Genomic DNA, 25360 nt, shown 5'->3' with positions numbered 1-25360 from the left:
AATAATTGACTCAGTAGAACTAAAAAATTACGTATAAATAGATTTTATATCCAATATCTTTAAAAATGACACATTTCATACGGGCAGCACCACTTCTATTTCTGTTGTGGTCGTGGACCTTATGGAAATTCCTTTTAAGGGCCTTTAGTTTATTGATTACCTGCTGGGAGGTACAGTGGAATCCAGAGGCTGCAAGCATCTTTGTTATGTTTTTGTACGTGATTGCATCCTTAACAGTCCCTGTCATTTGTTGGGTGATTTCAGACTCCCCTCTAATCCGTAACAGCTCCCTAACCTCATCCTCACTCCAGTTTGCCATATTCTCCAAGCACTGTAGCAATGTAGCACTGTGAATGTAGTATAAATAAAAACACACTGTTTAAAGCGTGCTGCCTGTTTATTTCCGGGTTCAGACAGGTGACATCATGCAGGGAGACAACCTATCACCTCCTTTTTAAGATTACCGGGTTGAATATAGCGGGTCTGAGGCTTTCACACTGCCAAATGAACCGGTTCCGAACCATGTAGGATCCTTCTTTTTACACGGGTTGAAATACCGGGTTGTTTGACACGGTAAATTCATAATGGTGCTTTCACACTGCACCTCAAACCGGGTTGACACGGCTCAAACTCGGCAATATACCGGGTTATTTTTGCGATGTGAAAGGGCTATATCAGTGTCTAAAGCATTTTACCTTGGTCTTGACCAGAGAATAACAAGATAAATTGTGATAAATGGATGCATAATATTATTACTATTACAGGTTGAGTATCCCTTATCCAAAAAGCTTGGGACCAGAGGTATTTTGGATATCGGATTTTTCCGTATTTTGGAATAATTGCATACCATAATGAGATATCATGGTGATGGGACCTAATTATAAGCACAGAATGCATTTATGTTACATATACACCTTATACACACAGCTTGAAGGTTATTTTAGACAATATTTTTTATAACTTTATGCATTAAACAAAGTGTGTCTACATTCACACAAATCATTTATGTTTCATATACACCTTATACACACAGCCTAAAGGTCATTTAATACAATATTTTTAATAACTTTGTGTATTAAACAAAGTTTGTTTACATTGAGCCATCAAAAAACAAAGGTTTCACTATTCCACTCTCACTCAAAAAAGTCCGTATTTCGGAATATTCCGTATTTCGGAATATTTGGATATGGAATACTCAACCTGTAGTATTATTATTAAAACCTAGTGCAGCTGGAACTCTTACTAAAATGTGATGTTGCTACTCTACATATCCTGTACATTTTGCAACATTGCTCACATCAATAAAATTTATCCTGAGTGACAGGACAAAGTTTAGGAATTGAGTCTATATTCTATGACCTCTGAAGTCTTCATCCAATCAGATGGTGATGTGAACAGTTCTATGATATTTTATGAGTAGTGGGAAATTACTTTAATTGTTCTCACTACTTACTGATGCATCCACATTTAAAAAAAAGAGTCTATAGCACTCACGTGAGAAAGTACAGTATATAATATTTCATCCATATCAAAGTATATCTAAAAGGAGATTTTACATGGGATTTTCATTCACTACAGTATATAACAAAATAATTGTCCTTGGGTAGTAAGTTCTGTTTCTTAATTGCTTAATTTAGCAGTTTTCATAGAGTGGCTAGAATCTCATACTGGGTGCCGCACAGTACAGGGCCACCCAGCAGGCTAATGGTGATGCGATTGCGATATGAATAGATTGGTGTCTTCAGCCACATATTTGATTTCCTCTAAGCACATTCGTGAAACAGTTTTGAAGCACTGGCACATAGTTCAGTCGGATGATATCATTGGACCTTTTTGCTAGAAGAATCCCCTTTTTGTTATAAAAGGAGTCAAAACATCAAGGACATTGTGGCCAAATCAGATATCGGGCCTATTTAAAGTACAACTTGGTTGCGACCCAAGAATGGAGTATACAGATGTCATGGGTGTGTAAATTGCCATTTTTTGTGCTTGGGGGATAAGTTTGTGGACCCTGCTAAAGGAACTGTATATGATATAAAACATCATTTGGACTGTGATAGTCGATTTGTAATATACGTGATTATATGTCCCTGCGATAAAGTCTATGTGGGGAAAACAATTTGCTCACTTAAGGAACGGATTACCATGCACCGATCATCCATTAAAAAGGCCATGGTAAAAATGGACTCTAATACTCCTCCAGTGGTAAGACACTTCCAGTTGTACAACCATACATTCAGGTAGTTTCGCTGCCTGCCAATTGACCACATACCACCCCTCAGAAAAGGTGGGGATCGGAGAAAAACTTCTTCTGCAGAAGGAATGTATGTGGATATATCGCCTTAATGCTGTTAGTCCTAATGGTCTCAATGAGGCACAATCTTTAAATTGCTTTTCGTAGGGGAGGTTAGGTGAACCTGATGGTGGTACATATTAACATTAATATATTGAGTCTTGATGTTGCTGCTCTTTTTTCTGTATATGGATGTTCTCTAGTTGTTTGCATTTGTCTGTATGTGTTTGTATTTGAGTTGTGTGGCCATCTTTGAATATACACAGGGCGGAAACAATATCTAATATAGTACCTATAGCCGGAGGTGTCATTATAGACTTTTTGTCTGTTTTTTGTCTGCATTTTGCCAGGGTCACTATGGTAGCAGCTCCCAATTGGGGGCTATGGTTTCCATGGTAACGCGGCTGTTATTTTGGCATGTTCTCCGTTTATAATAAGATTTTACTCACCGGTAAATCTATTTCTCGTAGTCCGTAGTGGATGCTGGGAACTCCGTAAGGACCATGGGGAATAGCGGCTCCGCAGGAGACTGGGCACAACTAAAAGAAAGCTTTTAGACTACCTGGTGTGCACTGGCTCCTCCCACTATGACCCTCATCCAAGCCTCAATTAGGATACTGTGCCCGGAAGAGCTGACACAATAAGGAAGGATTTTGAATCCCGGGTAAGACTCATACCAGCCACACCAATCACACCGTATAACTTGTGATACTATACCCAGTTAACAGTATGAAATATAACTGAGCCTCTCAACAGATGGCTCAACAATAACCCTTAGTTAGGCAATAACTACATACAAGTATTGCAGACAATCCGCACTTGGGATGGGCGCCCAGCATCCACTACGGACTACGAGAAATAGATTTACCGGTGAGTAAAATCTTATTTTCTCTGACGTCCTAGTGGATGCTGGGAACTCCGTAAGGACCATGGGGATTATACCAAAGCTCCCAAACGGGCGGGAGAGTGCGGATGACTCTGCAGCACTGAATGAGAGAACTCAAGGTCCTCCTCAGCCAGGGTATCAAATTTGTAGAATTTTGCAAACGTGTTTGCCCCTGACCAAGTTGCAGCTCGGCAAAGTTGTAAAGCCGAGACCCCTCGGGCAGCCGCCCAAGATGAGCCCACTTTCCTCGTGGAATGGGCTTTTACTGATTTAGGATGCGGCAATCCAGCCGCAGAATGCTCCAGCTGAATTGTGCTACAAATTCAGCGAGCAATAGTCTGCTTAGAAGCAGGAGCACCTATTTTATTGGGTGTCTACAGGATAAAAAGCGAGTCAATTTTCCTGACTCCAGCCGTCCTGGAAATATAAATTTTTAAGGCCCTGACTACGTCCAGTTTCTTGGAATCTTCCAAGTCCCTAGTAGCCGCAGGCACTACAATAGGTTGGTTCAAGTGAAAAGCTGATACCACCTTAGGGAGAAACTGGGGACGAGTGCTCAATTCTGCCCTATCCATATGGAAAATCAGATAAGGGCTTTTACATGACAAAGCCGCCAATTCTGACACACGCCTGGCCGAAGCCAAGGCCAATAACATGACCACTTTCCATGTGAGATATTTCAAATCCACAGTTTTAAGTGGCTCAAACCAATGTGATTTTAGGAAACTCAACACCACGTTGAGATCCCAAGGTGCCACAGGAGGCACAAAAGGGGGCTGAATATGTAGCACTCCCTTTACAAATGTCTGAACTCCAGGCAGTGAAGCCAGTTCTTTCTGGAAGAAAATCGACAGTGCCGAAATCTGGACCTTAATGGAACTCAAGTTTAGGCCCATAGACACTCCTGACTGTAGGAAGTGCAGAAAACGACCCAGCTGAAATTCCTCTGTTGGGGCCTTCCTGGCCTCACACCATGCAACATATTTTCGCCAAATACGGTGATAATGGTTTGCGGTTACTTCTTTCCTGGCTTTTATCAGCGTAGGAATGACTTCCTCCAGAATGCCCTTTTCCTTTAGGATCCGTAATACAACCGCCATGCCGTCAAACGCAGCCGCGGTAAGTCTTGGAACAGACAGGGCCCCTGCTGTAGCAGATCCTGTCTGAGCGGTAGAGGCCATGGGTCCTCTGATATCATTTCTTGAAGTTCTGGGTACCAAGCTCTTCTTGGCCCATCCGGAACCACGAGTATCGTTCTTTCTCCTCGTCTTCTTATTATTCTCAGTACCTTTGGTATGAGAGGCAGAGGAGGGAATACATAAACCGACTGGTACACCCACGGTGTCACTAGAGCGTCCACAGCTATCGCCTGAGGGTCCCTTGACCTGGCGCAATATCTAGTTTTGTGTTTAGGCGGGACACCATCATGTCCACCTGTGGCCTTTCCCAACAGTTTACCAACAGTTGGAAGACTTCTGGATGAAGTCCCCACTCTCCCGGGTGTAGGTCGTGTCTGCTGAGGAAGTCTGCTTCTCAGTTGACCACTCCCGGAATGAACACTGCTGACAGTGCTAAGACGTGATTTTCCGCCCATCGGAGAATCCTTGTGGCTTCTGCCATCGCCATCCTGCTTCTTGTGCCGCCCTGTCGGTTTACATGGGCGACTGCCGTGATGTTGTCTGATTGGATCAGTACCGGCTGGTTTTGAAGCAGAGGCCTTGCCAGACTTAGGGCATTGTAAATGGCCCTCAGTTCCAGAATATTTATGTGTAGGGACGACTCCTGACTTGACCAAAGTCCTTGGAAATTTCTTCCCTGTGTGACTGCCCCCCAGCCTCGAAGGCTGGCATCCGTGGTTACCAGGACCCAGTCCTGTATGCCGAATCTGCGGCCCTCTTGAAGATGAGCACTCTGCAGCCACCACAGTAGAGATGCCCTGGTCCTTGGAGACAGGGTTATCAGCCGATGCATCTGAAGATGCGATCCCGACCACTTGTCCAAGAGGTCCCACTGAAAGGTTCTTGCATGGAACCTGCCGAATGGAATTCTGCTTCGTAAGAAGCTATCATTTTTCCCAGGACTCGTGTGCAGTGATGCACCGATACCTGTTTTGGTTTCAGGAGGTCTCTGACTAGAGATGACAGCTCCTTGGCTTTCTCCTGCGGGAGAAATACTTTTTTCTGTTCTGTGTCCAAAACCATCCCCAGGAACAGTGGGCGTGTGGTAGGAACCAGCTGTGACTTTGGAATGTATAGAATCCATCCGTGCTGTTGTAGCACTTCCCGAGATAGTGCTACTCCGACCAACAACTGCTCCTTGTACCTCGCCTTTATAAGGAGATCGTCCAAGTACAGGATAATTAAAACTCCCTTTTTTCGAAGGAGTTTCATCATTTCTGCCATTACCTTGGTAAAGACCCTCAGTGCCGTGGACAGTCCAAACGGCAGTGTTTGGAATTGGTAATGGCAATCCTGTACCACAAATCTGAGGTACTCCTGGTGAGGATGGTAAATGGGGACATGTAGGTATGTAATCCCCCTCCTCCAGGCTTGCAATAACCGCCCTGAGCGATTCCATCTTGAACTTGAATTTTTATATGTATGTGTTCAAGGATTTCAAATTTAACATGGGTCTCACCGAACCGTCCGGTTTCGGTACCACAAACAGTGTGGAATAGTAACCCCGTCCTTGTTGAAGTAGGGGCACCTTGACTATCACCTGCTGGGAATATAGCTTGTGAATTGCCTCTAGCACAGCCTCCCTGCCTGAGGGAGTTGTCGGCAAGGCAGATTTGAGGAAACGGCGGGGGGGGGGAGACGCCTCGAATTCCAGCTTGTACCCCTGAGATACTACTTGAAGGATCCAGGGATCCACCTGTGAGCGAGCCCACTGATCGTGAAATTTTTGAGGCGGCCCCCCACCGTAACTGGCTACGCCTGTGGAGCCCCCGCGTCATGCGGTGGACTCAGAGGAAGCGGGGGAAGAATTTTGATTTTGGGAACTGGCTGACTGGTGCAGCTTTTTCCCTCTTCCCTCTTCTCTGTGCAGAAAGGAAGCGCCTTTGACCCGCTTGCTTTTCTGAAGCCGAAAGGACAGTATCTGATAATACAGTGCTTTCTTAGGCTGTGAGGAAACCTGAGGTAAAAAAATTTCTTCCCAGCTGTTGCTATGGATACGAGGTCCCAGAGACCATCCCCAAACAATTCCTTACCCTTATAAGGCTCTATGTGCCTTTTAAAGTCAGCATCACCTGTCCAGTGTCGGGTCTCTAATACCCTCCTGACAGAATGAACATTGCATTAATTCTGGATGCCAGCCGGCAAAATATCCCTCTGTGCATCCCTCATATATAAGACGATGTCTTTAATATGCTCTTATGTTCGCAAAATAGTATCCCTGTTTGACAGGGTCACAGACCACGCTGCAGCAGCACTATCTGCAGGTCTCAGTCTAGTACCTGAGTGTGTAAATACAGACTTCAGGATAGCCTCCTGCTTTTTATCAGCAGGTACCTTCAAAGTGGCCGTATCCTAAGACGGCAGTGCCACCTTTTTTGACAAACGTGTGAGCGCCTTATCCACCCTAGGGGATATCTCCCAACGTGACCTTTCCTCTGGCTGGAAAGGGTACGCCATCAGTAACTTTTTAGAAATTACCAATTTCTTATCGGGGGAACCCATGCTTTTTCACACTTCATTCACTCATTTGATGGGGGATCAAAACACTGCCTGCTTTTTCTCCCCACACATAAAACCCTTTTTTAGTGGTACTTGGGTTAATGTCAGAAATGTGTAACATATTTTTTATTGCCGGGATCATGTAACGGATGTTCCTAGTGGATTGTGTATATGTCTCAACCTCGTCGACACTGGAGTCAGACTCCGCCATCTGAGGGAGCGGGCGTTTTTGAGCCCCTGATGGCCTTTGAGACGCCTGGGCAGGAGCGGCTGCAGTGGCGGAACAAGCAAGCGGTGGGCCCAGGTGCAACAAAATGCTTTGGGCCCCCCCCCCATCCCATCCAAGTCCACCCCACGGGCAGTGCGCGCCGTAGGCGCGCGCAAAAATACATAGTGGCGTGGCTTCGTGGGGAAGGGGTGTGTCCACAAAATAATACCAATTCATAAAACGGTGCACAGTAGTCTCCATTCTTCAAATTACGCCGCACAGTAGCACCACTACACCAGGTAGAGACCCTTTTACTCCTTACAGCGAACAGATTCCCCTTTTTACACATAACGGCAGACAGCGTGCACTTTTTACACATAACGGCAGACAGCGTGCCCTCGTTACACATAGCGGCAGGCAGCATACACTTTTTACACAATGGCAGACAGCGTGCCCTCGTTACACATAACGTCAGACAGCGTGCACTTTTTACACATTACGGCAGACAGCGTCCCCATTTTACACATTACGGCAGACACCATACACTTTTACACATAACGGCAGATAGCGTGCCCTTTTTACACATTACGGCAGGCAGATTCTACCTTTTTACACATAGCGGCAGGCAGATTCCCCATTTTTATACATAGCGGCAGGCAGATTCTACCTTTTTACACATAGCGGCAGGCAGATTCCCCATTTTTATACATAGCGGCAGGCAGATTCCCCATTTTTACACATTGCGGCAGGCAGATTCCCCATTTTTATACATAGCGGCAGGCAGATTCCCCATTTTTACACATTGCGGCAGGCAGATTCCCCATTTTTACATTGCGGCAGGCAGATTCCCCATTTTTACACATTGCGGCAGGCAGATTCCCCATTTTTACATTGCGGCAGGCAGATTCCCCATTTTTACATTGCGGCAGGCAGATTCCCCATTTTTATACATAGCGGCAGGCAGTCCCCCCTTTTTACACATTGCGGCAGGCAGTCCCAACAAATAAAAAAAGAAAGAGAAAGAAAGAAAGAAAGAAAGAAAGAAAGAAAGAAAGAAAGAAAGAAAGAAAGAAAGAAAGAAAGAAAGAAAGAAAGAAAGAAAGAAGAATTATACTTACCCTCTCTGTTGGCTCAGGCTCCTCGGTGCAGCTTCCCGGGCAGTAGAGAAGAAGGAGGAGGGAGGTGAAGGAGGGAGCCGCAGCAGCGCTGTGTTACTGGTGGAGGCGCTGCTGCTGCTGCCCCTCTGCTTCCCTATAGGCTGTTCTCAGAGACAGCCTATAGTGAAGCAGAGGAGCAGCAGCAGCAGCGCCTCCACCAGTAACAAAGCGCTGCTGCGGCTCTCTCCTTCACTGAGAGACTGTGACCTGTTTGTATATGAGGGAGGGAGGGATGGACCCTCCTCCCTCCTTCGTGTGTGGGTGGCCAGAATCGTTCCTTATGACGGACGGGTCACGGGAGCGCTGGTGTGCGGCTGCGGCATGACATACAATGAGTCATTGTGACTCATTCATGTAATGCCGGCCGGCGGCTGTGGGCCCTTGAGTGCGGCGGGGCCCCAGTGCAATGCACTGCCTGCCCCGCCAGTAGTTCCGCCCCTGAGCGGCTGAGAAGCCGGCTGTCCCACAGCTGTTACGTCATCCAGCCTTTTATGTAAGGAGTTGACACTGTCGGTTTATACCTTCCACCTATCCATCCACTCTGGTGTCGGCCCCACAGGGGGCGACATCACATTTATCGGCATCTGCTCTGCCACCACATAAGCCTCCTCATCAAACGTGTCGACACAGCCGTACCGACACACCGCACACACACAGGGAATGCTCTGACTGAGGACAGGACCCCACACAGCCCTTTGGGGAGACAGAGAGAGAGTATGCCAGCACACACCAGAGCGCTATATAATTTAGGGATTAACACTATATTGAGTGAATTTTTCCCAATAGCTGCTTGTATATACAATATTGCGCCTAAATTTAGTGCCCCCCCTCTCTTTTTAACCCTTTGAGCCTGCAAACTACAGGGGAGAGCCTGGGGAGCTGTCTTCCAGCTGCACTGTGAAGAGAAAATGGCGCCAGTGTGCTGAGGGAGATAGCTCCGCCCCTTTTTCGCTGACTTTTCTCCCTCTTTTTTATGGATCCTGGCAGGGGTATTTGTCACATATATAGCCTCTGGGGCTATATATTGTGATATATTTGCCAGCCAAGGTGTTTTTATTGCTGCTCAGGGCGCCCCCCCCCCCCCAGCGCCCTGCACCCTCAGTGACCGGAGTGTGAAGTGTGTATGAGGAGCAATGGCGCACAGCTGCAGTGCTGTGCGCTTCCTTGGTGAAGACTGATGTCTTCTGCCGCCGATTTTCCGGACCTCTTCTTGCTTCTGGCTCTGTAAGGGGGACGGCGGCGCGGCTCCGGGAACGAACACCAAGGCCAGTTCCATGCGGTCGATCCCTCTGGAGCTAATGGTGTCCAGTAGCCTAAGAAGCCCAAGCTAGCTGCAAGCAGGTAGGTTCGCTTCTTCTCCCCTTAGTCCCTCGATGCAGTGAGCCTGTTGCCAGCAGGTCTCACTGTAAAATAAAAAACCTAAAATAAACTTTCTTTCTAGGAGCTCAGGAGAGCCCCTAGTGTGCATCCAGCTCGGCCGGGCACAGAAATCTAACTGAGGCTTGGAGGGGGGTCATAGTGGGAGGAGCCAGTGCACACCAGGTAGTCTAAAAGCTTTCTTTTAGTTGTGCCCAGTCTCCTGCGGAGCCGCTATTCCCCATGGTCCTTACGGAGTTCCCAGCATCCACTAGGACGTCAGAGAAAATGGATTTTTAACTTATGTCTTTAATTACTCTGACATTGCAGAACTACTGATTGCGGCATTTCTGGCTATTTGTTACTTGTTTTCTTATGTTTTTGATTACCCTGACAACATGGAATAGTCACCTGCTCTTTTCCTCTGTTGCTTAGTGACACGGCCGTTAGTTCCTATTCGGCCGCAACACTTCTGGTCACGCGGGACTAGCGCTGTTGTTGGGTTGCCTTGACAACCTGACGCTACATCCTGCCTTGTCCTATGCGCGTACTTCCGGTCTCGTGGAAGCAGGGACGCAGGTGTAGTTTGTTTGCTTGCAGGTGAGTTTATTGATTGAATCATGTCTTATATAGGAGATGGCTGCACAATGGTTTGTTATGCTCATGACTAAGGTGCTGTTGCAGCACCAAAAAAGCTGTTGAGCTGTTAAACCTTTTGGGATGACTGGTACTGTTTTACCACCCTGACATCTGCTGGATAAGTACTCCTTTTATGATGCTTTCTGATTGTGATATTTGAAATCCAGTCTCCCATGTTTTGATGCAATTTATTTAAAATGCATTGCACTTTTTCATTGCTATATGCATAAATAAATACCATGTGATTTTTTCTATTGAAATTGGATGCTGCTGGCTATGTTTGTTTGTTTATATATATATATATATATATATATATATATATATATATCGGTATAGGAATAGGGAAAAAAGCGACCAACGGTGATTAAGCTGCTATATTCTGAATTAGAAGGCAAAAAGGGTCTGGAGAATAAAATATTAATAAGATATTCTATGTGGATAAAAGCAAGCCCATTTTTTTAAGTAGAAGATAATAGCAATATTTTAATTTAAATACATAGGTAGCCACATTTAAACAGTTTATAGACCATAAAAAGATGCATATTGGACAATAAAAAATGGGACATAAAATACATAAAATCATATAAGACCATCACAATACTAAAAAACAGTGCAATCTAAAAATGAGAGTTTTTGAGCTTATTTTAGTATATGGAATCAGTGAGGTACACCCAATGCGTTTCGTCTCGGCTGACTTCATCAAGAGTGATGGAAAAATGGCCAGGTTAGTTATAGTTTTAACTGGTTACATTATGGGAATAGGCTATGACATAATTTCCTGTTATAATTAGTAAACCGTGAAATTCATGAATTTTTCACTACAGGATAATTGGAGCTACAGTAATGCACATTTCATATTGAGAGACATAATCTTAACAGTTATCAAAAATTAGTGGTATAGAAAGAGAATTTTGACAAAGAATATAAAGTACATTGAGCAGTGGCACTTCCGCCACACTTCCTGTGTCCATAAACGTCCACTGCACATGTGCAGATTCCCCACTTCCGGTCCGCAGGTATTGGCAATGTCTGTGAATCATAGTTTGCCACACTTCCGGCTGTGCAGCTCTGTACTTCTGCCCCACTTCCGGTTTCGGAAGATGAATATCTATTAGAAGTACACAGGCTCTTAGAGTTAGATGGCGGCGGCCATTTTGGAGAAGTCCTAGGCTTCAGACCTCATACAATGCATAATGTGCATCCCACAGCATGAAAGTAAAACAAATTAAAAAAGCATTAGTTTTTATTAATAGAAGTCTATAAAGCACAATGAAAAGTGTTATGTAATAAAGAGAAAGAAGTTTTTTTTCTGTAGAATCATTATATATATATAGGAAGTATGTATTGTTTAAATGTGATTTATTCTTGCATTATATAATATCCTCGGGACTTGATAGAACAGGGCAGAAGCCATATAAATAAGGTATTGTATGTGAATTATATGTGTAATATATTTCTGTTTGTATATGTATTTATTATTTTTGTGTCCAATAGTATAGATTTCTAGAGGATTAAATCACTATCAAATAAATAATAGATAATTAGAAAACAGTAGTAGAAAAAGCAAAATGGAAATTGCAGTATGCAAAATATATTGTATTAACTGTAGGTGATTATGAGTATAATATATTAATATTAGGTGACACTAACAGAGAGAAAAAACGTGTTGGTGAGCATATTATATTTTTTTATATTTAAAACTGTGCAAGCACAAGAGATTACAAAATGTAGTGAACACCAAGCTGCACAACAATAAAAAAGCATGAACCATAGCCAAAGCATAATGAGTCCGGTGCTCAAAGTACTTAAAAAATAAAATAGTGATTGTCAGAATATTCATAAACTTGGCATTCAGATCCATATCACGCCATGAGAAAATACTGGGCTACCCAGCAATCATCGCATTGCACTGCTATATAGAACAATAATACTAAAGTGATGGCACTGAAATAAACACCACAACATTGGTATACAGTATAACATATAAAGAGAGCCAGGGTATGCAGATGGTGACTCACCCAATATTGCCCTGATCCCTTTAAATTTTAAATTAATAAAACCTTAATCTGGCAGGCTGTATCACACTAGATGTATTGTTTCAAGTACACCATTTGACAGAGTGGATAAATACAGTACAGGTTTATTACAATACAGGAATAATTAATCAAAATGAATAAAGGTTTTGGACAAAATTAAAAAGTATGAATACAGCTGGATTGGAAATAAGTCATAGCTGTGAATGTAAGGAAGCCGCAGATATGGAAAAGTCAGGATACCCCGAGAAAATACCCTTCTGGTGGCTGCCAAAGTCTGATTCCCAAATTGCAGCAAAGTCAGTCAAAGCATCGGTGGGTTGATAATAGCACTGTGGTGTTATACTGATGCGTTTTGGGGCATCCTGGTCCCTTCTTCAAGGCTGTATACCCCTGATGCCCTTGTGTCTAGTGAATAAACAATATCCTGTCCAATGGGCACATTCCAACTGAGCGATCACCTCAACTTCTGGTCCAGACTTTACTGGAACTGGAAGTGACGATCGATATGCATTCCACCAGCTGGCATCGTGGCTGGAAGTAACTGTGTTCCACCCGTGGCGGCCGGGAGCAGACTCAGGATGTCCATTGGGTATGGAGTGAACGTGGGCTGTTACCCGGAAGTCCACGTCAGTGGTCGCTTAGGATATTGTTAGCCGGTTGCCAAAGAAACAAGGCTGGAAACATTAAATGTGATCTTCACATAAAATGAAGTTTTCTTGATAAATATGGATTCTCTTCATATTATTGTCTCCATGATATGTGAAAATTAGAGATAAGGACAACACCAACTTATCATTCACTCCATTCCGAGCCCGTATCCGAGCCCAGCTTGGGACTTCTCGCCAGACTCGTAAACCAGAACAAGGCAAAACATTATCATCCTGCTGTCATAATCTCGCAGCTTTGGATCCCATATAAACAGCCATGTGTCACCGCCATTTTCACTCCGGACTTGGAGAGGGAGGGAGATAGACCTCTGCCTCTCTGTGGGTGCTGGCGAGGGGTTAGTGTGTGCTCTTTTGGGGTGCTGCTGCAGTCACTGTGGTTTATCTGTGCTGTTTTAGGGGTGCTGTCCTGGCTGTCCCTGCTGTCCTGGCTGTCATTGGTGTTACTGCCGGGTGCTGCAGCTGTACATGTGTGTTGCTGTCCTGGCTGTCACTGTGTTGTACAGGGGGCAGGGGTACTGTGAACTATAGAGGTGCTGATGTCTTAGCAATATTACATTGGCCCTGCCTGCTATAAAAATTTGGGTGCAGTTCTTATAAATTAAAAGCACACTGCTCCTGTATGCTGTGAAATATAGGGGTGCTGATGTCTTAATAACATTACACTAGCCCTGTCTGCTATAAAGGTTTGGGTGCAGTTAAAAATTAAAAGCATACTGTTCCTGGATGCTGTGATATATAGGGGTGCTGATGTCTTAATAACATTACACTAGCCCTGTCTGCTATAAACATTCAGGGGTGCAGTTCTTACAAATTAAAAGCACACTGCTACTGTATGCTGTGAAATATAGGGGTGCTGCTGATGTCTTAATAACATTACACTGGCCTTGTCTGCTATCAAAATTCAGGGGTGCAGTTCTCACAAATTAAAGGCACACTGCTCCTGTATGCTGTGAAATATAGGGGTGCTGCTGATGTCTTAACAACATTACACTGGCCCTGTCTGTTATAAAAGTTCAGGGGTGCTGCTGCTGTTAGAATAACATTACACTGGTCCTGAATGCTATAAGAATACAGGGGTGCTGTGAAAATAAAGGGGCACTGCTCTGTGTGCTGTAATAATAAAGGGATGCTGTCCTGTGAAATGTAGAACCACAATTTAGAGGAAAAGGAGAGGTTAAGACCTTGGCCTTTTTTCATGACTGGTGGCTCAGCTTCTCATGCTTAGCTTAGCCATCCAGCAACCTCGGTGCACCTCTTTTTTTCTTGCATCATGTGCTGTTTGGGGCCTAGTTTTAAATCTGCTATCCTGTCTGACACTGCAGTGCCACTCCTAGATAGGCCAGGTGTTTGTGCTGCACACTTGTGTCGCTTAGCTTAGTCATCCAGCAACCTTGGTGCGCCTCTTTTTTTCTTTGCATCACGTGCAGTTTGGGGCCTAGTTTTACATCTGCTATCCTGTCTGACACTGCAGTGCCACTCCTAGATGGGCCAGGTGTTTGTGACACATACTTGTGTCACTTAGCGTAGTCATCCAGCTACCTCATTGCACCTCTTTTTCTTCTTTGCATGATGTACTGTTCGTGGCCTAGTTTTTAAAAGTGCCATCCTGTCTGTCACTGCAGTGCCACTCCTAGACGGGCAAGGTGTTTGTGTCTCCCACTTGTGTCGCTAGGCTTAGTCATCCAGCGACCTTGGTGCAACCTTTTGGCCTAAAAATAATATTGTGAGGTGTGAAGTGTTCAGAATCGACTGGAAATGAGTGGAAGTGAAAGGTTTTGAGGGTAATAATACTGTAGGATCACAATTACTCCCACAATCTGTGATTTTAGCTGTTTTTTTTTTTTTTAAATCATCCAGATTCAAAATCAAAATCAAAACCCGAAAGGGTTGAGAAGTTCGATATACTTCTTGGAAAGTAGCCACTAACCCCTATTGCACACTGTAACTGAAGCCGCTGCGGCCGCTGTATTAAATCCTTTACCTACGTACTCTGTCCCCAGTTAGCGTACACAGTCCCATGCTGTGCACGCACTTCGCGTACACACGCCGGAATAGCCGTGCAGCTTACACTCAGTGCGTACACACAGACCGACACGCTGAGAGCACGAGGCAGCTCTAGGTGTGGCAATTACACTATACAAACGCTCAACAGAAACTGAACGCGACACCAGTATTTGATTGTATGTTGTGGTCCAAAGCAGCAACAAGTAATAATATATTTGTAGAAGGGGGTTACAATAAGTTAAAATATAAATGGTACAACACAATACAATTCAATCACAGAGAGAGAGTCACACCCAATGATACGTACGTTTGTCCGCCTGCGCAACCCGGATCCGGTCCTCTAGTCGATCTGGCAAGATGACCTTAGAGCAAGAGAGAGAGAGCGACCGGGCCAGGTGCAAGGTTTATATACCCTTGCCCAAAATACAATACAATGGGGTTGTATGCTCTCCACCGATTGGTTGGAGGGATGTTCGTTTACAGTACAGGAGAGGTCATTGGTCGGTTTGAAGATATGGGCGATGCCTTGATCCAGGGGTGTGTACTGCTGGTCAGCTCTGGATTCCCACTGCATACCAAGTACATAATAAACACAAATATACCTTTAATCTGCCTTTGCGAATAACTATTCGCAACGACATGCGATCTTCTCCAAACCAACACCGGATTATTACTCATAATTATCCGAACACGTAGATACCATGCATGATGCTCTGATCAGTTACTGTCCCCTCGCATACTGTAAAGGTGTATAATTCCCTTGTTGTGCCTTCCAAATAAGTAAAAGTTGCATGAGGGGAAAGGGGAGACTATGTGCAATGTGTGCACCAAGTTTGGGAAACATGCAATGTGTGACAGATATTTCCATGTTCATTATGTTACCCTGTCATGCTATCTCCAAGCAACATGATCCTACACATGAAATGACCAACCATTCTCAAGATACACACAAATATTTATATATATATATATATATATATATATATCCATAAGTGTTTCCCTGCTATTATATCAAAGGTTTTCTAGACTGCAGGCTGCCTGTAGTTAATAATTTGAAAACGCAGGCTTATGTGTATCTATTGGGATATTTGTCTCCCATTGTTCTGGCTCCCACCAAACGATGACTTGTTCGGTTTGTGTTGTCTTCAGTATACACTCTGAAACAATAAGGATAACTAGAGATATTTACTTTCCTCACAGATCAGGGTGCCTGTTTCATGATCACAAACCTTTGCGTAAACAAGACATGTCTTGATATATTCAAGACATTGTTTTAGAAGAATGTGTATGTGTGGTTTGATTAGCTTGTGTGTGAACAGTAACTTGCCTTTGAAGATTACAGTCTGTACAAATTCTGTACTATAAGGATTGAATATGGAACATGGCTTTGGGGGCCTTTCTATGCGACTGCGTATGTCACCGTATTTACCCACACCCCACGCTAATACGCAAGGCTTCACGAGCCAATGTATGCAGCGTCCGGGTGTGTGCACGCACGGCTAATACGCAACCGCACAGAAGCCACTCTGAATGGTTTCTGTATGTGTAGTGCGGGTTTGTAATATTTTCCGACTTCGACAGTCCACCCTTTGGCAGTCAACAATAACTGCCATAATTAATATGCAGAAAATATTTACATAATAATACATAGATACAGTGTTAGAATATGCACCTTGAAGTGAGAGAAAAAGTCATAGGTGAGAAAATGTGTGGCCTATTGTGATAGGAAAAAGCGTGTATGTATTAGTAAATGCTTGAGGGGAATGTATCATCGTGCAGTGAAGCTTCTAGGTTTTGCGAAGTATTCATTATATTCCTTCTCATCCCCTATTAAGGGTCTGTACATGGTCCAACAAACTCCACCAAGCTATATGATAAATGGGGAGCACATTTATCTGATGATACATCGTGGGGATCCATATGTGTTAGCAATTATGTGTCCCTATTATCTAATGACTATGTGTGTTTCACTAACCTAGCCCTACAGAGATGAACAGAAGACATGTAACGGTACATACAAAAATAAAATGACATTTTTGGTGATTGATGAGTTGGGTTCCCGTTTGTGGATTTCCTTTTTCTGATGCTAGCCTTGGTGAAAGTGATACGCTGATCCTGGGGTCCTACCAGCCCATACTCTCCATCAGAACTCAATCCAGATCCTTGCTCCACCTCTCTGGGACCCTCACAAAATTCAAGTTGTCCTTATTAAAACCAAAGTCACTAACAGAACCCGAAACGCAGTCTCTTGTAACCGATCCATTTCGTTAGGGGAAAGGAGGAAAATAAGAAGGAGAAAAGAAATGAAAAATGCAGGGGGATGTGAAAAAAGAAAATGGTACAACAACCGTTCTAACTCTCGTTACTCTCCATGCTCAGATGCCTTTCAACAGTCCTGCCTCTCAACTTTCCCGGAACAAGCACTCTAGTGATACGAGGTTCTCTTCCACCTGCTCTTTGTCACGAGTCTTCTCCGGGTCAGCGACCTTCTTGCAATTGGACGAGTAGACCCAAGTCCCTCTCTCGGCAACCTTCAATGCTGTTGTGCTGGTTAACAAAACTTGGTATGGTCCTTCCCACCTGTCTATGAGGCAACCTGAGCGTAAGAAATTTCGAATCATCACATAATCCCCAGGTTCAATGTCATGACAATTACTGTTTGGTAGGTCAGGAATCACCAGCTTTAGATTTCTTTGTTGATTTCTGAGCTGCTGGCTCATCCTAACCAAATATTGCAGAGTCACTTCATTATTACATTTCAAATCATCCTGTGGGTCAATCATTACGTGAGGTTGTCGCCCAAAAAGAACTTCAAAGGGTGATAAGTTAAGTGGTGGCATGGGAGTGGTTCTGATGCTGTACAATGCTAGTGGCAATGCCTCTGGCCACAACAATCCAGTTTCAACCATCACTTTGCTAAGCTTGTTCTTAATAGTGCTATTCATTCTCTCCACCTTTGCGCTCGCCTGTGGCCGGTACAGAGTATGTAGCTGGCTATTAATACCCATCAGTTTTCACATGACCTGAAAGACTTCGCCTGTAAAATGGGTACCCCTATCACTTTCAATTATTCTAGGGATACCATATCTACACACAAATTCCTGCACAATTTTCTTTGCAGTGAACGTAGCAGTATTTTTGGCAACGGGGAATGCTTCTACCCAATTTGAAAAGACATCTGTGCACACTAGGACATATTTCAGATTCCTACAGGGTGGTAACTGTATGAAGTCTATTTGTATTACCTGGAAGGGTCCGTCCATAGGAGGGATATGGGATGGTTCCGTCGGTATTGTCTTCCCAACATTCTTTCTCATGCAGGTGATACAAGCCATTGCCCTCCTACCTGCATGAGATGAGAACCCTGGTGCACTCCAGTATGCCCTGAGCAGTTTGCACATACCTTCCTTGCCCAAGTGGGTCAGGCCGTGAGCTGCTTCCGCTAGGGCTGGAAGATATGCCTTGGGGGCCACTGGCTTACCGTGCCCATCTGTCCAAAGGCCCGAAGACTCTCTTCCATATCCCTTCGCCTTCCAGACGGACTTCTCCTGCAGGGAACACAAATCTTGCATTTCAATGAGTTGTTGTGTGCTTATTGTGTTAAATGTCATCAGTGGTGTGATGTTGGTTAGTGTGGCTGAACTTGCTGCTGCCTTGGCAGCTTCGTCTGCCCGGCTGTTACCAAGTGACACTGGGTCTTGACTATAAGTGTGGGCTTTGCACTTGATAATAGCCACTCTGTCGGGGTCTTGTATTGCTGATAGCAATCTTTTGATGTGGGTCGCATGCGCCACGGGTGTGCCAGCTGCTGTCATGAAAATTTCTGAGGCGCCATAGGGCCCCGAAATCATGTACCACTCCAAAGGCATACCTAGAATCTGTGTATATATTAGCTGACTTACTCTTGGCCAGTTCACATGGTCTGGTTAGGGCGACCAGCTCAGCAACTTGTGCTGAGTGCAGTCGGCCCAGGGGCTCAGCTTCTATGATACCTCTGTCATCTACGACTGCGTATCCAGTACACAGGTCTCCCGAGTCCGTCTGTCTGTGGCAACTACCGTCAGTGTAAAAAGTTAAATCTACGTTTTCCAGTGGGTTGTCACTAATGTCAGGTCTCGCATTGAAAGTCTGGTTCAGATATTCTATACAATCATGCGTATCAGTGTCTGCACTAAATCCTCCTTCACCATCATTCTCATCCTCCAGCCTTTGTGCCTGTCCAGGCACAATTGGCAGATAAGTTGCAGGATTTAGTGAGCTGCATCTCTTTATGGTGATGTTTACAGGGGCAATTAGTGATAATTCCCACCTTGTAAACCGCGCAGATAAGACATGTCTGGTTTGGGCAGAGTTCAGTAAGGCTGATACTGCATGAGGTGTATGGACGGTCAGGTTGTGTCCTAACACTACGTCTTCACTCTTACTCACTAGCAAAGCTATCGCTGCAACACTTCGCAAGCATGTGGGGAGAGACCGTGCTACAGTGTCCAACTGTGCACTGTAGTATGCTACTGGTCTACTGGCATCACCATGTTTCTGTGTTAAAACACCTGCCGCACACCCAGCACTCTCTGTACCGTACAATTCAAAGGGTTTCCCATAATCTGGCATACCTAATGCAGGTGCCTGTGATAGGCACTGTATGAGTCTCTCAAATGCCAGTTTGGACTCATCTGTGTGCGAAATCCGATCTGGTTTGTTTTGGAGAAGAGACCATCTCTTGCAAAGGTAAAGCCAGTATGGAGAACCCTGGGATCCAGTTTCGGCAGTACCCACACATTCCTAGGAAAGTGCGGATCTGTTGCTGGGTTTGTGGCAGAGTCATGTTGCGAATCGCTTCTATCCTATCAGCAGTGAGGTGTCGTTGTCCTTGTGTCAAGCAATGCCCCAAATACCTCACCCTTTTACTGCACAACTGTAATTTATACTTTGAAACCTTGTGTCCTGTCTGGAAGAGGTGAAGCAGCAGCTGCTTCGTATCTGCCAAGGACGTTTCAAATGAGTCAGAGCACAACAATAAGTCATCAACATACTGTATTAGCACTGAGCCATTTTCAGGTTGAAAGGATTGCAAACAGTCATGCAGTGCTTGGGAGAAGATACTTGGCTGTCAATGAAGCCTTGGGGAAGAGGAGTCCAGGTGTACTGTACTCCCCTGTAAGAGAAGGCGAAAAGGTACTGACTGTCGGGGTGGAGAGGGACAGAAAAGAAGGCAGAACAGAGATCAATGACAGTGAAGTATGAAGAGGTTGCGGGGATCTGCATCAAGATGACAGCTGGATTGGGCACTACGGGGAATTGACTCTCAACTATTTTGTTCACCCCTCTTAAATCCTGCACTAGCCGGTAATCCCCCCCCCCACTCTTTTTCACAGGGAAGATGGGACTATTGGCTGTGCTGGACGTCCTGACTAGGATGCCCTGTTGTAGCAAGCGCTCTATGACGGGGTACACTCCTAATTCCACCTCTGGCTTCAGAGGATACTGAGGGATTTTTGGAGCTATCCTACCATCTTTTACTTGTACTACTACTGGGGCTACATTTGCCATCAATCCAGTGTCTTGTCCATCTTTGGTCTAAAGGGAACCCGGTATTTGTGAGATCATTTCCACTACCTTTGATGGACACTTGTCTATAACAGCAGAGTGCGACATTAGCCTTTGAGGGGTGTCTAATATATCTTGCACTTCCTGAACATGATTCTCGGGTATATCCAAGAAGACACCCTCAGGAGTACAATATATGACACACCGCATTTTACACAATAAATCTCTGCCGAGCAGATTAGTCAGAGCCGATGCAGCCAGCAGAATAGAGTGTTTGGTCTGCAAGGGCCCTATCGTAATCTCTGCAGGTCTACTCAAAGGGTATTGTTGCACTGTTCCTGTTACTCCCATTGCCGAAATTGTTTTGCCCGGTGTCAGTAAAGTGGTTGGAGCTTTGAGTACATATCTGGCCACCCCTGTATCTACAAGAAATGGTTGTAGTGTTCCTGCTACTTTGACCAAGACCTCAGGTTCATTCCCAGGGCCAGCAATCAGCTTCACAGGCTGCAGACTACAGGTGTGGCCTAACCTCTATTGGGGACGTGGACCCACCCTTTGGGCGTTGGCGGCTATGATATGTGAGGGGGATAACGGTAAATATTCGGGGGCTTGCCAGTCCTCCCGTGGTGGGTACCTCCTTGTTTCCCCTCTATGCGGCTCGTACTCTCTCCTGTATGATCCCTGATCTCCTCTATGTGTATATTTACTTTGCTCGTGTTCTTGTCTAGGGGGTCTGAATTTTTGTGTGCTGTTACAATTGCTGGCATAATGCCCTTCCCTTTTACACAGATAACAAACTCTTGGCTTTTTCCATGTGTCAGGGGCCTGGGATTTTGATCGAGTTGGTGCTCCTTCCAGTGCTTGGATGCTCATCACCATCAACCGCTCCCCTTGTGCCTCCCTGGTTTTCTGGATATTACGGTCGTGCTCCAGTGCTGATTCCCTAAGTGCAGTCACCGTAATACCCCTCCAGTTTGGCATAGAAGTTTGCACCCTGGTTTTCAGTGCCTCCTTCAATCCCTCCATTAATACAGAGACAGCTACTTCCCTGTGGTTGACATTGTCTCTAATATCCTCAATCCCAGTGAATTTAGCCATTTCCATCAAAGCTCTGTGGAAATATTCGGATGCCAGTTCATTCTCTTTCTGTCTTATGGAAAAAATCTTATTCCATCTAACTACGGCTGGGAAATACAAACATAGTTGTATATTGATTTGCCTGACATTCTCCTGATTGTAAGCATCAGTGAGTGGCACTTCTGCATCTAGGTTGCAGTCTGTAATAAAATTTGGGATGTCAATGTTAGAGGGGAGACTCGCTCGCAACACCGTCCGCCAATCTTTGTTTGTGGGTTCTTGGGAAAGTCCTAAATCTCTTATATATTTCTGGCAACCGACTAAATCCTTTCTGGGGTCAGGGAATTCTGCCATAATTGACCTCAGCTCCATACGGGATCAGGGACAGTACATTTCAATGTTCCTGATTGGGGTCACCCCCTGAGTGTCAGTTCTCCCGTTAGGGACTGCAATCACCTAACTGGATGCAACTCAACCACATCTTTCTTGTTTGTCTCTACAATACGGGGAGTCACTGTTTCTGCATAATGGACGGTACCGTACTTACCAGTCGCCACAATCTCATCTGCCCCCTCACTGGCTGATGCGGCCACTGCCCTTGGTGGTTGGGCAATGCCCACCCTTGTGTCGTGCATGGTGGCAGCCAGGGCAAGGGCTGAGATCATGCTATGCTCATCCTCTACGTTGCTGTAATCTTGGGGAGAAGGTAAAACAGGGTACAAGGTACAGGCATTAGTTTTAATACATTCGCTGCGCATTTCCCTGACCTCTACCTTTGTATCATTGGTGGTGACACTCTTCTCTCCATCAACATATGGTGGTGCTGGTGCTGCCGCATTCACGCTTCTACCTGGTTTGGAACTTGCTGTACGAGCAAGCTCCCTTTGCACATCCCCCTCTTGTTGCCACAAGTTTAAACAATCTGTATACCTTACCCTTTGCTTTCTGGATTTGAGCAGGCATATTCTAATCCTTACATTGTGTAGTACCTCTGGATCAAAACTAACTATCCCAGGAAATGATGCTTTATCCCCCACAGTCATTCATGTCCATTCATCACAAAAGGTCTCAGTGTGGGGACCATACTTCCCCCACATAACTAACCGAGCTGACCCCCTGGGTCTCAATTCTGCTGTCTGAACCCTGACTGAGGAACGTCCCTGTGTTGTGCACTTGGCTCCCATTGTGGACCCTTTTAACACGGGAAAACTTCCAAAAATGCTCCAAACACAGTAGTCTAATGGTGGAAGTCCTCAAAGTTCTTCCACTAACTTCTTCTGCTCCGAGTACCACGGATCCGCCCTATTTAGCAGACACGCGTAGCCAGTGCAGGCCCTACTTCGGCCTATATCCCCTGGGCCTTTAGGAGTAACTTACCATACCCAGTGAATATCTGCCTAAAAGACAATTTTTACACAAATCACGCTTGCATGTGCTTTACACAACGCGTATGATGACGAGATTTACGCACAAATATGCAAAACTTTGTATCACGTTGCGCCACGTATCGCTCACACAACCGTGCGGTCCAATCGTACCGCTTATAGACACTTGCTATCTATAAGTAGTAGGATCACTGGAGTCTTCACACTGTGCTCCAAAACAGCCGGAGTGTAATACCAAGGAAAAAAAACCTTTAAAACAACAACTTCACAAAGCTTTATCACACTCCGTTGCACGTGTTCACCTAGACCGTGCTCACCAAGTTCACCGAGTTTCACCTAGTTCACCAAGATCACCAAGCGGGGTTCAATACATTCACACCTTTTTCAGCCCACACTAACACTCTATAGTTTTCTGATCAGAAAAATATCCTTTCCTGTTAACTGATAGCTTTCCCCAGAGGTAACACACTTTATCAATGTTATTCTAATCTGCGTTTGAAACCGGATAGTTATGTGCTATTTATAGATAAACATCTACTACTCCGCTTTAAATTGACCTATTGTGTGGTTTGTCCTTGGCGTTAGCGATCTTACGCAACTTGCGTAATTATGCAACCGCACGTGCCTTTTCACGCTTGTGCGCGCTCACGTACTTTGTCCGGGCCACGTGTACAAAAGTGCGCCCGCACTAAAACAAATTACACAGTATAAATGTGAGCGATATAAACTATTGTCGCTCACGAACACACCCCACAATTGCTCTGTTTAACCTAAAAGACTAGGCCAGAGCTGCATTTTATGTTCTTACAACTATATAATTAACACGGTTACTTAAAATGTATATAGCAACACAGATGTATCCGGTTTCACACAAACCTATAAATGACCGTTATAACCTATGGCAACAGTATGTGGGATGGATGCAAAGTTTCGGTACGCTGTGTGCGCCTTTACGCAAGGTTACATGTGCAAAAGAAAAAACAACAAACTTTTAAATGGCTTTTTTTTTTCCCCTTTGTCCTTGCGGTTCACGCCAGCATCCCTAACCAATGCAGTACAGGCGCGGTTCAGCAGCACAAGATAGCTCAACACAATATAATAATGCTAATCCACCCTTGCTGCTGGCAAGCGCCTGTAATGTTGTGCAAAAGCCGGGTATGAGACGAGCCGGATGATACCCCCAACTGAGAAGTTCGATATACTTCTTGGAAAGTAGCCACTAACCACTATTGCACACTGTAACTGAAGCCGCTGCGGCCGCTGTAATAAATCCTTTACCTACCTACTCTGTCCCCAGTTAGCGTACACAGTCCCGTACTGTGCACGCACTTTGCGTACACACGCCGGAATAGCTGTGCAGTTTACACTCAGTGCATACACACAGACCGACACGCTGAGAGCACGAGGCAGCTCTAGGTGTGGCAATTACACTATACAAACGCTCAACAGAAACTGAACGCGACACCCGTATTTGATTGTATGTTGTGGTCCAAAGCAGCAACAAGTAATAATATATTTGTAAAAGGGGGTTACAATAAGTTAAAATATAAATGGTACAACACAATACAATTCAATCACAGAGAGAGAGTCACACCCAATGATACGTACGTTTGTTCGCCTGCGCAACCCGGATCCGGTCCTCTAGTCCAGGCATTCCCAACCACGGTCCTCAAGGCACACTAACAGTGCAGGTTTTAGTGATATCCAGGCTGCAGCACAGATGGTTAAATCAAAATAACTGAGGTGATAATTAAATCACCTGTGCTGCAGCCTGGATATCACTAAAACCTGCACTGTTGGTGTGCCTTGAGGACCGTGGTTGGGAATGCCTGCTCTAGTCGATCTGGCAAGATGACCTTAGAGCAAGAGAGAGAGAGCGACCGGGCCAGGTGCAAGGTTTATATACCCTTGCCCAAAATACAATACAATGGGGTTGTATGCTCTCCACCGATTGGTTGGAGGGATGGTCGTTTACAGTACAGGAGAGGTCATTGGTCGGTTTGAAGATATGGGCGATGCCTTGATCCAGGGGTGTGTACTGCTGGTCAGCTCTGGATTCCCACTGCATACCAAGTACATAATAAACACAAATATACCTTTAATCTGCCTTTGCGAATAACTATTCGCAACGACATGCGATCTTCTCCAAAACAACACCGGATTATTACTCATAATTATCCGAACACGTAGATACCATGCATGATGCTCTGATCAGTTACTGTCCCCTCGCATACTGTAAAGGTGTATAATTCCCTTGTTGTGCCTTGCAAATAAGTAAAAGTTGCATAAGGGGAAAGGGGAGACTATGTGCAATGTGTGCACCAAGTTTGGGAAACATGCAATGTGTGACAGATATTTCCATGTTCATTATGTTACCCTGTCATGCTATCTCCAAGCAACATGATCCTACACATGAAATGACCAACC

The 25360-nt window shown here is 44.8% G+C and overlaps 1 long non-coding RNA gene across 1 annotated transcript; it reads right to left on the bottom strand.

The window, feature by feature from the left end:
• Positions 1–1495: 1495 nt before the first annotated feature.
• LOC134929138 (uncharacterized) lies at positions 1496–10060 on the bottom strand. Its single transcript, XR_010178315.1, has 2 exons — positions 9989–10060; positions 1496–1849 (listed from the first exon to the last, which is right to left on the bottom strand). It is a non-coding gene; the product is annotated as an uncharacterized LOC134929138 (long non-coding RNA).
• Positions 10061–25360: the final 15300 nt, after the last annotated feature.

This window comes from Pseudophryne corroboree, chromosome 5, assembly GCF_028390025.1.
Source record: "Pseudophryne corroboree isolate aPseCor3 chromosome 5, aPseCor3.hap2, whole genome shotgun sequence".
In the NCBI taxonomy this organism is placed as follows: domain Eukaryota; kingdom Metazoa; phylum Chordata; class Amphibia; order Anura; family Myobatrachidae; genus Pseudophryne; species Pseudophryne corroboree.
This window is presented reverse-complemented; position numbering and strand designations above follow the sequence as displayed.